This window comes from Takifugu rubripes, chromosome 10, assembly GCF_901000725.2.
Source record: "Takifugu rubripes chromosome 10, fTakRub1.2, whole genome shotgun sequence".
Classification (NCBI taxonomy): domain Eukaryota; kingdom Metazoa; phylum Chordata; class Actinopteri; order Tetraodontiformes; family Tetraodontidae; genus Takifugu; species Takifugu rubripes.
Genome location: NC_042294.1, coordinates 11,475,917 through 11,490,434, shown reverse-complemented (window position 1 = coordinate 11,490,434; position 14,518 = coordinate 11,475,917). Strand labels below are relative to the sequence as shown.

The window sequence follows — 14,518 nt, the reverse complement described above, 5'->3', positions numbered from 1 at the left end:
CGGATGCTCCAGATTTTTATTTGATTGATTATCTATAAAGGTTTGTGACCTCAGTTTAAATCGGTACATTTGGATGAGGTTTCCTTGACCTAAAGATGGGAAATGTTTGTTAAAATAAAAGCCTGCTGACATGAGTTATGCAAGAGAACACACACACACACACACACACACACACACACACACACACACACACACACACAGCATTTAAAGGCTCCTTATGCTCTGGGTCATGGAAACATGAGAACAAAGCGGCCCTGGCGTGATCCAGTGTGTGGTTTGTGGTTGGGATGCCAGTGTGCCCTGGAGCAAAGCGAGACTAAAGCTGAATCCAGGAGACGTCACTTCTTTATCTTCCTTCTCGCTCTGCTGATGGCTATAATGTCGCTGATGTCGGGACAAGTTCTGGTGCTCCTTCGGATATTTGTCGTAATCATTTTGAGCTCAGTCTCGGTAAATGACCATCATTTCTCCTGGGTTGTTGTTGCCTATGCGTCTGCCCCCCCCGGCCTGAATACCCGTGGCCCCGTGGCCCCTCCCTTGTGTACAAAAGATGTGTCGGATTATAAAAATCTGAGGCTTTTGTTGGCGTCTCTGCTCGTGGATCCAGAGCCACCTGCAGCTCAGACCTACTGTCCACCGTTTCTTGCGTTTCTTCTCCGGAATTCTGAGATGAACTCTCCGCGGTTGTGGATTTCCCTCCTGTCTTTTCCTTTATTCCCACTTCAACGGTCCATGGAGACCCCCAGTACGCTGAAGCCCTCGCCTCCACCGCCCAGTGGTCCAAGGCGCTGCTTTGTGACTGGCCGTCCCTCACGGGGCTCCTGGTGATGCTCTGTCCATGTAAGGGCGCACCGCTCGAACCATATTCCCCGGGTCAAGCTGAGCATATGCTGGGCTCACTGAGAGTGCGGGGTTTCGGTCCCCAGCAATAGCTCAAATGGGTGGCCCTAGTGAGGGAGCCCTGGTGTTTAGGAGCGTTGACCACACTAGGAGGGAGCCCCACAGCCCCTGATGTGGATTTATTTTGTGTTGGAGGTTTCTGTTGAGATTGAGAGAGGTTTAACCTGGTCACCTCTGGTGGTCTTCACACTTTCTCTCTGCCTCTGCATGTCTCTCGACCACAGTGTGTGGCCCGTTTTCAGTGCTGCGACCTCAACACGACGGCGGGACTCGGCCAGATGTGGTGGAGGACGAGGAAGACGTGTTACCAGATCGTAGAACACAGCTGGTTCGAGTCCTTCATAATCTTCATGATCCTGCTCAGCTCTGGAGCACTGGTCAGACACACACACATGCATCAGAGTGTTCTCTGGAACATCTTGATGGCTCATTATCGGGCCTCTCCACTGTCCCCGCAGGCCTTTGAGGACATCTACATTGAGCAGAGGAAGGTGGTGAAGGTTATTTTGGAGTACGCGGACAAGATATTCACCTACATCTTTATTCTGGAGATGCTGCTGAAGTGGCTCGCCTATGGCTTTAAGAAATACTTCACCAACTACTGGTGCTGGCTTGACTTCCTCATCGTTGATGTGAGTTTATGATGTTTGATTAATATGATTACTAGTTTATCATTTAAAAAGTGGACGTTGTTTAACCTAAAAAGGCAGATGTACAGTAATGGGATTAGAAAATGCTGGCTATATATGTGTGAATAGTTCAATGTAGTAATGTCAAAACAGAAATATGAGATGTACTCACATGAAAGTGGCCATTTTTATAGTGTTTTATGATTATTGATTCTTTATTGTCTAAAGATATGTAACTAATCAATAATTCCCAAGTTTTGTTCATTAACTGTTTTGCCTTATTTTGAAATCCATCTTCGTAAAATGGAATCTTCGGTTTCTTTGATATTTCTCATTTTTGTTATGCTGAGCACAGAACAAAATGGCCACTGAGTAAATGAGGAGTCCAGATACGATCTGTTAGAGCGCGCGGGCGCCCCCTCCTGGCCAGGCCGCGTCACGACCGGGCAGCGTCAATCTGGTGAACGTCTGCCCTCTAGTGTCGGAGCACACCGCTTCTGTCCATCTTTTCTTCGGTTGGAGCGTTTTTATGTTGTCACAGACTCCACATGCGCGCACTTGACACATGAACAAGGTCAAAGACATGCCGGATCACATGGAGGCTGAGGGATGTTCCATGTTTTTGTCTGGGATAAAAGACTGAAAGGACTGAATGACAGAGAGTCCTGACAGCCAGAGGCCAAAACACACACACAGATACACACACACACACACCAGATACACACTCACACAGATACACACACGCACACACACACACACACACACACACACACACAGGCTTTTGTATTATGATTTTCTATTCCACTGAGCTGAACCATTCTGTGTGGAAGTCTTCTCCATCTGTATTTTTGTGTGTTTGGGTCGTGGTTCGGCTGACCACTGTCGGCTCGGTCTCCTCGGGACCGTGGCGGACCGTGACGGATGGTGCCGATGTGTTGCATGTTGGCGTAGGGTTGATGTAGATATGTACTCTGTAGATCTCACTGCTGGGCCAGCTGGCTCAGATCATCTCCGTGGACCTGTTCAGCACCGTCAGGGTTCTGAGGACCCTCAGGCCGCTCCGTCCTCTTCGGGTTGCATCCCGCTTCGCTGGTATCAGGGTAAGAACCTGCAGACAAGGATCGCTACGATGTCGGATTTGACCTGAGAACTTCCTCGTATTCTCTTTGTCTGCAGGTCAAAGGTCAAGCCTGTCCGTTCCTTTTTCTTTTTTCTTAGCTTGACAGGAACTTTCCTATTCTGCAGGTCTCAGCTAAGTTCTAATCCAAACCTCTCTCCTCAGCTCTGATTGGCTGGTTTCCGTGACGGCGCCCCACATCTGTCAGTGTTGGTAGTTAACTCTCCTCCTTCTCTCTTCCTTCCGCTCTACCTTTCCTTCCTTTCCCCCCCTCCATCCCGTCCGCCCTGTCTCACTCCTGCAGGTCTCACTCATCAGTTTGGTCGCCAACACTTTGGGTTATTCTGACTTCGCAGCCATCAAGTCGCTGCGGACGCTGCGGGCCCTGCGGCCCCTCAGAGCCCTCTCCAGATTTGAAGGCATGAGGGTAAGAGTCAGTATTAATGGACGTGCACAGCAGGAAGCACCAGCACCCTCATTCAGCATCAGCGGAACATTAATTATTATCATTAATGATCTAATGGCCACCAACAGTGAGTGGCAGTTGACAGTTATTTTAATTATTAAAATTCTTGCTTATTACCATAATAAGACTAAAGAAATATGAGAATACGATGAAAAAATAAAGAATAACAAGCACAATTGGAACTGTTTGTTATCTATTGTTTAAAATCTTAACTAATTTAGCACAGAACACAAATGACCTGAATTAATTACAGCAGGATGATCAATAAAGTGAAATCAGCTCTGGTCTTATTCATGTCTCAGGATGAACGTTACCCATTAAAAAACTGCACATATTTTGTGTTGTTCTCATCCTCCCGTTTCCTGTTTCCTGTTCTCTGATTGGCCCAGTTCACTTCCTGCATCACATGACCTGTTTGATGGCGTTTTCTCTTTCAGCCAACCAATCACCAGAGTTTCACCTCAGAGGTTTTAAACATTTAATCTTCAGCTCTTTTTCTTCAACAGTATTATTGAAACCATCACAGTCGAGCAGAAAACGCAGATACCTTGTTCCAGGAAGTGTGTGTGTGTGTGTGTGTGTCCATGTACGTGTGGCTCATTCTGTGTTGTGTATTCTCGTGTGTCTCTGATCGATTGTGTGTTTGCGTGTGTGTGTCCATCCGTTTCTCTGTGTTTGTGTGTCTCTGTGTGTGTGTGTGTGTGTTTGTTCCTGTGTGTTTGTGACGGTGTGTTTCTGTGACGCAGGTGGTTGTGAACGCTCTGATCGGGGCCATCCCCTCCATCATGAACGTGCTGCTGGTCTGCCTCATCTTCTGGCTCATCTTCAGCATCATGGGTGTCAACTTGTTCGCTGGCAAGTTTGGCCGCTGCGTCAACCGGACGGGCCACATCTACGAGGCCGCCTTCATAAACAACAAGTCTGAGTGTGAGGCGCTCAACGACACCTCGCTCTTCTACTGGACCAAAGTCAAGGTCAACTTCGACAACGTGGGGGCCGGATATCTGGCTCTGCTGCAGGTGGTAAGAGGCTGGAGATTCCGTCCCCGAACAGAAACACAAAAGTTCCTCGCAGCTGAGTGGAGCCTGGAGGAACCTCCCAAACATCCCATACTGGCCAACACCATGATACACCAAGACCAGACGTTCCTAAATCCAGCCTTCATCCTTCCCCATGACCTTTAGCCACACAGCCCTCACACACATATATATATATTACCTTATTTCCACGGTTTCATTCACAGAAATTCACCTTTTCACAGCATCATGACAACATAAATATAAATATCCTTGGTCAGATGTGGAGCTCACGTCAGCCTCGCTGATCTTGAACGCACCCTGTTGTACCATCATGAGTTTCTCCATCATCTGTGACTTTTCTGTTTTTCCAACACTGTATTTATCTCCTCTGTTCTTTCCCTCCATCCTTACTCAGCCGCCCACACTCTTTCTTTTTCTCCATCTCTTCCATTCTCTGCTCACCCCCTCTCCCTTCCTCTTTGTTTTTCCACTGTCTCTCTTGCTCAGTGTCTCTTTGAACCCTTAAAATGAAATTAGATTTTTATTCGACGTCATCAGGCACCATCCTTCTGTCTGGTCATGTGCTTCTCCTTTAGTTTGTGTGCTTTTATTTTCCGTCATCCTTCACTGCCTCTGTAGGAGCCCTGAGAGGTTCCAGTCAATCAGCGTCTGAGGTCTTTTTTTTTAGAACAAATTCCAGCCAAGTGGAGTAACAACAAGAAAGAGAGAGAGGGAGAATTAGATGAAAATGGAGGTATCACAGAGGTTGACATTCTTCAGCCAATCGGGACATAAAACTTAACTGTGTGCTGGTGGTTGCCATAGTAATGGGTTACTCAGCATTATTCTGTTTGACTGGTTGCCATGGCAGCTGCATCTCCTCCATTACCATCCAAGGAAAGAGACTTTTATGGATGTGAAATCTGACTCTGACCTGTTTTATTCTTTCATAAATGACGACATCAGTTGGTTTTTGTATTTTCACTCACTCAGATTGAATGATTAGTTATTTCTTGTGAATGGACACTTGAGCAGGGTCGTGCGTCTTGTTGGGAACAGAATCTTCTTTCCTCTCCTGCTATTAGACACTTCCACTGAGCTTTTCTCACTTGCCATCAACACCATAATAATTGCACTTGTAACTAATGGCAACAAGCTGATTTTGCTGACAAAAAAACATCCATTCAGGCCAATGTATTATGCAGCTTCCTCCACCTGGCCCCCTCCCACGAGGAAGGACGTTCATAAAAGGACATGTTGACTCCTCCCACTGAGGAAGGAAGTCCATAAAAGGACCCTGTTGACTCCCTCCACTGAGCAACAGCCCAGGTTCTGTTTCCATGGCTCGGCGGCTCCACTCTATTGATGTTCTGCTAAAATTTGAAGTCGGCTTCCAGATCCATTTGGTTCAATTATTCGCATTTCAGAAAATTGTTGAGCGTGTTGTCACGGTAACGACAGCGGAGCCCGAGGTTTTGACAAACATGTTGAACACTGGTTGGTTTAAAGACTAAAACAAGCACCAAAAGTTCAGTACAAGAACATCTTGCCATCAGTAAATGGCTCCAATTGTTTTCTTATAGTTTAAGATTCTGTGGAGAGAAGATGAATCATGAGAGGATGATTTAGATATTTTTACAGATTTTATACCTATAGCGGAGTAAATGATGAAAACAATCTTTCCCCTATAATCGTGTTTTTAATTTTTTGTTTTTAAGGCAACTTTTCAAAGGTTGACGGACATTATGTTCGCAGCAGTGGATTCACGAGCGGTGAGCAAAAACACTTCATCATAAAATACGGCAACAAGTTGTTTAGTATTTTAATGTTAATGTGTGTGTGTGTGTGTGTGGGTGGTGTGTGTGTGTGCTCTCTTTCAGGTGGAAGAGCAGCCATCAAAGAGGTCAACCTCTACATGTATCTGTACTTTGTCATCTTCATCATCTTTGGATCCTTCTTCACTCTTAATCTCTTCATCGGCGTCATCATCGACAACTTCAACCAGCAGAAGAGAAAGATAAGTCCCACCACAGACTCTCTCATTAGGATGATGATGATAAGCTCTTCTTCAAAGGTTGGAGAAACTCCAGACCTAAACTAGTTCAACGGCTGAGGCAAATGGGATGGCTTCCCTTTTGTCCGTCTTTCCTCTCCTGGGGGATTTAATTAGTTCATTTCCACACGTTGTCTTTAGTGAAGATAACGGAGATGTTCTGGGCTGTTTACTTTAGGAGGACAGGACATCTTCATGACGGAGGAGCAGAAGAAGTACTACAACGCTATGAAGAAACTGGGCTCCAAGAAACCCCAGAAGCCTATCCCCAGACCTCTGGTACCAGAACACCTCCTCTTCCCCTGACATTCATCAGAACCAATAAAAAGTAAACATAACTACGGTGTTGCTCTCCTTCTTGGCCAGAACTCGCTGCAGGGCTTCTTCTTCGACCCTGACGGGGAGAAAACGGCTTTTGAATATCATCATCATGGTGCTGATCATCTTAAACATGATCACCATGATGGTGGAGACGGGATGAGCAGTCCCCCCAGATGGAGTACATCCTGAACAACATCAACCTGGCCTTCATGTCATCTTCACCACCGAGTGCCTCATCAAGATCGTGGCGCTGCCGCTACTACTTTTTCACCGTTGGCTGGAACATCTTTGACTTTGTGGTTGTCATTCTCTCCATCGTTGGTGAGTCTTGGTTCCAGGGTGCCGAAGCAGCACCTACCAACCACAGGAAGGGATGTTGTGTGTGATCTTTGCTTTCACCTCACGGATGCAAACAGTGGCTTGCTAATGCCTAATGTTCTTCGATAACGTCATGTGAGTGGTCGGGTTTGGGAAGCCACGTGTACAAGGGTGCATAGCCACAAAAACGTGGCGCACACGTCTAACCAATGGAGTGTGTGGAGAAAGAGTTCCGATGAGGCGGAGAGGAGTTATTGGCTCTTCGGCCGCTGTACGTCCCCGACGGACGGGTCCTCATGGACCTTGCGAGGAGCTCCGGCTACACTGGGAGCCGCGTCCAACCTGAGCCATAAAGGTGCTGGCCACACTGGGCTTCCTCAACACGGGCTCATTTCAGCAAGAGCCCGACCGTTCGGGACTGAGCCAGTGGGCCGAGCCGATCCGTGCCAGCTGTGTGGCCGGATTACCCAAAGGTCACGACTGTCCGGATACGCCGCAGTGGAAGAGGAGAGACGGTTTCCTAATGTAACCGAGCTCCACACTGCACACACACTGCTCTTAAAGCACCACAAGATGGGTTTGTCCATGTAAACAGGAAGCATTTCAGTGAACCAACATTGTTGCGAGGTGGCCTGGATCCACACAGGATCCACTGGATCTGACCAACATGGGGGGCTAAATCATGTCATCGTCCCAAAATGGATCCCCTGACAGGTGTCGAGCGTTACGCCCCTGACCATCATCTGGCTTCAGCTTCATGACTGCGTTAGTGGCCTCAACAAGCCCCTTATTGTTTATTGTGTTTTGTGTGATCCGTGGTGGTGGTGCGACAAATTCCAAATTGAAACTGATTTCATTTAGTTCAGATATAACGACCCCTTCCGTTTATAATTAATGACGTTTGCGAGGTTCCATGATGAAATGCACGTCTTTGTACACGATTTAATCAGCTTGCTTTAGCTAATAAAATGCCACAACTGCGTGCGTGCGTGCGTGCGTGTGTGTGTGTGTGTGTGTGTGTGTGTGTGTGTGTGAGTTTATGTGAAAGAGAGATCACCTGTGGCTAAAGGCAGCAATAAAATGTAAGCCTGACAATTATTTGTCCACACAGCCACCATCCACGTGGCCTTGGATGTTTTTCCCTGCACCAAGGTCTGTTTCGTACATTATAGTAGCACAGTACACACACACACACACACACACACGCACACACACACACACGCACACACAGCGCGGATGTTACAGGTCAATCATGTTTGATTTGTCTCCAAGGACCACCCTTTGGCACCTCTGATTGCTGGTGTTACTTCACCTCCCAGACACCCCTCGTCGGCATGTGTCCAACACACAAGCATGAGCATGTACAATACTACACACAGGACACTAAATCAGTCACACACACACACACACACACACACACACACACACACACAGACATGGAGAGAGAGAATATAAGGTACCAGGTAATTAAGCTTTCAGTGTGGCTTGCTGTTGTGTGTGTGTGTGTGTGTGTGTGTGTGTTGTGTTGTGGTGTGTGTGTGTTGAGTGTCAGGCTAGTTGTGCTGGTGTGTGTCTTTGTTTAATGAGGGTTGTTTTGGTGACATCAGACAAGGTTCTTTGAATTTAGCTTATTTTAAGTATAGTGTTGAGAGAAGAGCTGGTTCCAGTCACACTTTCCATCCCTCCGTCCCTCCATCCATCATCCCTCTCTCACTCCCTCCCCTCCCTCCCCTTTCCCTCCCTCCGTCCATCATCCCTCTCTCCTCCCTCCCTCCCTCCCCCTCCCTCCCCCATCCATGCATCCCCTCCCTCCATCATCCCTCTTCATCCTTCCTCTTTCCCTCCATCCATCCATGCATCCCTCCCTCCCTCCATCCATCCATCATCCATGCATCCCTCCCTCCTTCCCTCCCTCCATCATCCCCTCCCTCCCTCCCTCCCTCCATCCATCATCCATCCATCCATCCATCCATCCATCCATCCATCCATCCATCCATCCATCCCTCCGTTCCCCCCCCTCCCTCCATCATCCCCTCCACCCACCCTACCCACCAACCCACCCATCCATCCCTCCCTCTTTCCCTCCATAATCCCTCCATCCATCCATCATCCATCCATCCATCCATCCATCATCCCTCCATCCATCCATCATCCCTCCCTCCCTCCCTCCCTCATCATCCCTCCATCTCAATGCTGTAAATGTGTTTTAGCGAACGAGTGTAACTGTGTACCGACCCACTTTTCTTCTGTTTTCAGGGATCGTCCTCGCCGACATAATTGAGAAATACTTTGTGTCCCCGACGTTGTTCCGGGTGATTCGATTGGCCCGGATCGGACGTATCCTTCGCATCATCAGGGGTGCCAAGGGTATCCGGACCCTGCTGTTCGCCCTGATGATGTCCCTCCCTGCCCTCTTCAACATCGGCCTCCTCCTGTTCCTGGTCATGTTCATCTACGCTATCTTTGGCATGGCCAACTTTGCCTACGTCAAACGACAGGCGGGTATCGACGACATGTTTAACTTTGAGACCTTCGGGAACAGCATGATCTGCTTATTCCAGATCACCACTTCAGCCGGATGGGACACTTTACTCAGCCCCATCCTCAACCAACTCCCCGGAGGAGTGCACACCCCAACATTCCCCACACGGGCACCCACCGTTCAGGGGGAACTGTGGGAACCCGTCTGTGGGCATCACATTCTTCGTGACTTACATCATCATATCCTTTCTTATCGTGGTCAACATGTACACGCCATCATCCTGGAGAACTTCAGTGTGGCCACGGAGGAGAGCACGGAGCCCCTGAGCGAGGAATGACTTTGAAATGTTCTATGAGGTTTGGGAGAAGTTCGACCCAGAAGCCACACAGTTCATTGAATACGCCAAGTTGTCGGACTTTGCAGACTCTCTGTCAGAACCACTGCGGATCGCCCAAACCTAACAAGATCAAGCTGATCTCCATGGATCTGCCGATGGTCAGCGGGGACAAAATCCACTGCCTCGATATCCTCTTTGCCTTCACAAAGCGAGTCTTGGGTGAGTCGGGCGAAATGGATGCTCTCAAGCAGCAGATGGAGGAGAAGTTCATGATGGCTAATCCATCCAAGATCTCGTATGAACCGATCACCACAACGCTGAGGAGAAAACAGGAGGAGGTGTCAGCCACAGTGATCCAAAGGTGCTACCGAAGGCACCTGGTGAGGCGGCAGGTGAAGGCCGCCTCCTACCTGTACCGTCAGATCACCACCCCTCGGCACCTCCGGGGCGAAGGTGCAGCTGGCAGCGAGGTCCCGTTTGGGGAGGACCCGCCTGAGAAGGAAGGGCTGATTGCTGACATGATGAGGGAAAACTACGGCTCAGAGATGGCGCGTTCCCAAACTATTTCCTCCACATCATCGCCGCCATCCTATGACAGCGTGACGCGCGCCACCTCCGAGATCTTTGCCGTCAAAACGGACAACTCAGCGGAGGGGGCGGCAGGTCAGGAGCCAGACGAACCGCCGCCGTCAGCGCTCAACTCCGACTGACGGCGGGACACCCAACCGCTGCGGCGCCACCAAGCAAAAAAATAAGAGGTTCTTTTTCTGGCTTTAAAGGTGGACGTTTGTTCCCTGAATGTACCAGAGCGCCGAGAGGGCAGCACTTTGTCCCACAAACGTAAGACGGTTCCGGACAGGAGCAGCGTGGAATATTCGCTACCTTTGACATCACTTCCTGCCTCTGCGGGAGCGTCTCTGGAGTTTATCATTAATCTCCAATAAGGCCTGGCTGTGAGGGGTGGTGGTGGGGGGGGGGGGGGGGGGAGACGATGGGGAGAGAGAGGGAGGGAAAATGACAACGCAGTTTTCAAAATATCGTGCTGCCAGAGCGGTCGGGCTGTTTTTTTTATATTTTCGAGGGAGCTGAAGGGGGCGCCGTCAGGGAAAACCATTCAGAAATCAACGGTTTTAGAGCCACATCCTCATTTCCGCTGTTCCAGGACTGAACGCTGGTGAAAGGGCACCTTTCTGTGTTCCGCTCAGTCCCAAACTCTCCGTCTTGTCGTCATGGCGATCGTTTCCGTCCGCTCTGAGGGAGTCATTTGCCTCAAGAGTCCAGGTTTTTCTGTCTTTGGGGTAAATATAGAAACATCTGTTGACTTCACAGACGTTTATTGATCTGGAAGTGAAGATTTTTCCCTCCATTTGCTGAAATCTCGACGTTTTCTTTCAATCTGGTCTGAATGAGACAATCAGCTGATCGTCCATCAGGATCACAAACATTCCAGAACAGGAACGAGAACATCAGCTGATGATTTATCACATTCACGCTGATCCATCCAGATTTAGACGGTAGCGACCAGAGCACCAAAGATCCATTCATGGATCCTGCAGCAGCAGTTATGGAGGCAGGGATGACATCATTCCGGAGATCCCAAAATTCCCATTTGAAAATTAAGGAAATAAAATTAAATTTAGAACTTTTTGGATCCGGCATCGTGTCTTTAATGACACGATACTTGATTTAGTGATTATTCCCAACAGGCGGTGTTTGATTAGAAACTCTTTCTGACCTCTGGTGCTCTGAAACATCTCTGCTTCCATTTTCAGCTGTTTTTATTCTCAATAACATCAAATCATCCATCCATCCAAATCGTGGTCCTGTTGGACCACCAAAGGACAAACACTTTCCATTTAGCACGGACAAAAAAACCCAAATCCTGTTTAGCAATAAAGCTGTGGGGAGAGTTTGAGGAGCGTTTCTGAGGAACATGCTGCCATATTGGGTCCAAGCTGCTGGGGTTTTTGTTGTTTCCAGGTGAATCGGTGGGCAGCGGCGTTACCGCCTGTCTCTGCCCCCCCCCCCCCCCCCTGTGGTCGTGGTCACGCCGGGCATCTTTACTGGTCCCGTTTTAAACAGGTTCTGTTGGGAACAGGTGTTCTCCGGGACTGTATTCCAGGCTGCTGTGCTGAAGGGCTGTTTTCAGTAGCAATAGAGCCAGAGTGTGCCTGCTCCATATGAACCCCCCCAGGCCGTGCTTTCCTCCTGGCTGAGCCATAATCAGCTCTGGATGGACTGGTTCACGCTTGGACTGAGTCAAGATTTGATAGCTTGACTGATTCTTACAGTTTTTGATCAAACCCCCATCTGCTGATTCCAGGAGATCTTTAAAGGATCTCAGAGCTTCAGATCTATGAAGCCTGCTCAGCCCCCGGCAGCGCTGATGAAACCATTTCATTCCTTCAAAAAAGCAGAACATGAAGCTCCAGAAAAGGTTTTTGTATCAAGTTTCCAACAGAACGAGGACAAGTGGGTAAAAGCGCCACTTTAAAGCCTCCAGGCCTCAGAAAACATCCACCTTTAGGATGCCTGACTTTAGAGGATCGTCGGTTCGCTCTGAGCACAAGAACAAACATGTTTAACCTCAGTCCAAGAACATCTGACCTGAAATGATCAAAAACCTTCAGCGTAAAAGATGGTGGAGAGAAAGCTGCTGGGAGGTTCTCAGAAGAGAAGTGGCATTAAAGCCAGCTGGAAGAGTCCAGCCTGCTTCCTGCTCCTCCAAACAGGCGTCTCCACACCAACACTGAGGAACACGGGCTTCTGTTCTTCCTTCTTCTCTTCTGACTATTGTGTGTTTGATGAATGCAGCATCCACTCACTGCCCCCCCCCCCCCCCCTCATTTACACTGCTCCTGGTTTCACAATGGTCGTCAAACTGGTTTCACCAGCTTCACATCAGTCGCTCAGAAAGCTCAGATTTGGAGATAGTTGCCTTTTTCGGATTGTCTCGCCCCGAATTTCAGATGGGAAGAAGTTTTTTCCTTTTTCCTTTGGAAGACAAAATGTTCAAGATGATAATTTCTGAAGAGATGAAAATACGACACTAGAGGTCAGAAGGTTGGGCGGAAGTTTTCTGGTCTTGTGGAAGGATGAAACCTTTGAACTCTGACAGTTCAAAGCTGAAGAATGAGATGATCCTCCCCAAAGGGATGGCGAGGTCCAGACAATAAACCTGAGTGGTTTTGTGTCCGGTTATTAACATGTTCCATGCTTTTCCTTCTGCAACAGTTCATCACACCTGCTCAGTGAAACCTCGGTGTAAAGGAGGTGAAGCCGTGCCTCAGTGACTCTACTTTGGTGTTTTAGAAACTAACAGTTATTATATGAATATACAGTGTGCACGTACGCGCACACGTGTGTATAAACACTTCATACACGCGTGTGCGTGGATGTAGACTTTTTAGTACTTTGGGTTCATATACTTTTTAGTATTTTGCAGATTCGTGTCTGTATATAAACCAGATCCTCCTGTAATAAAGAACTAAAGGCTGACTGTTGTCACGTGACCTGTCTCCGTCTGTGTCCGATGATGGAACCTGCCTGGAACATCTGGTCCACAGAAAAAGCAAAACAGCTCACAGAACTGGTCCAGTTTAGACCCAAAAATGACAATAAACAATGAAAGTGATAAAATGGACGAACTTTCTATCGGTCATCGACAGTTTCAGTCGTCATCTGAATTCATCAAAAATAGCTGAAGAAGTTCCAAAAAGGAGAAATATCATGTGATGCTTTGCCGCCACCCGGTGGACACGCGTGGAACTGCAGACAATAGTTAAACGCGCTCCGACACATTCTGACCTCTGCTGCTCCTCCTGGACTCCAGGGCTGCAGAAATATGCTGCTTTTACAAGTCTTTTAAAATCTGTAAAGCATCGTATATCTTATTTATTTAACTAGGTTCAATAATGGTGGAGAATGGTGTCCGAAAAGCGTCATTATTTCAAAGTGAACAAGAACAGTTCGGTCCGCGTTCACAGAGAGGCGGAGAGACCTCGAGAGAGTCCAAAACAAGTCCGCGAGGAAAACTCTCCAAAATAGTCAAGCCACAGAAGTCAGGGTTTGGCGATGAGGACTAAAACACTCCGCCGCTGGCAGACGGGAGTTCTGTCCTTAAATCTAACGGGAGATTGAAGAGAGACCGCAGGTGCGTGTGTCTGCGGGGCCACTGTGGCTGATGAGCGGCTCCTCCACGCCCCCTGCAGGTAGACACCCGCAACAACGGTCCCAGAAACTGGGAACCCAACAAACCAGTTTTTTAAAGTTTTCCTTTCAGACTAAGCAGGAAGACTATTCTGTCCCTCAGTTTTGTGTTCTAACAGATTTAAGTTTTCAGTCTACAGCTAATCTGGTTACTGACCCTTTAAAAGAATCTCGTGGGGAAGGTTGGAAGCAGGAAGTGCGACATAAAAGTGCAGCAGAATAAGAAAAACGTGTCGCTCCTGGATCGAGTCTGTAAATTCATGTTATCTTTTACTATTGTTGTTGTTATTCAAAATACTACGTATTAACCTCAGGTTAGTTACTCTACGCACAGAAATTAGTGTGAATGTATGTTCTTACATCGACACTGAACGTTAGTGGTTGCTGAAGCCGCTAAAGCTCTTAGCTGAGGGCAGAAGGAAGACTGAAGAGCGACAAGGTGAGTAAACGAAGAGCATTATAGAAAAGAACTGACAGTTGTGTTTGGAGATAAAATCAAGATTTGAATCAACTAGACTTCATATTTAGTTTAAGCACAAAATATCGTTATACATTATAAATGAATAGGTCTTATTTAACTTTCTGATAGTCTGGCTTTAGTTATAGTTGAATCGTCTTTCTAAGTGAAGTTTAGTTTATTTTTCTGCTCTTTGCTACTGATCCTAAA

General features: G+C 47.7%; 1 pseudogene; it reads left to right on the top strand.

Annotated features, from left to right (window-relative positions):
• Positions 1-378: 378 nt before the first annotated feature.
• On the top strand, positions 379-11,252 carry LOC115251342 (sodium channel protein type 5 subunit alpha-like; annotated as a pseudogene).
• The last annotated feature ends 3,266 nt before the right edge of the window (positions 11,253-14,518 follow it).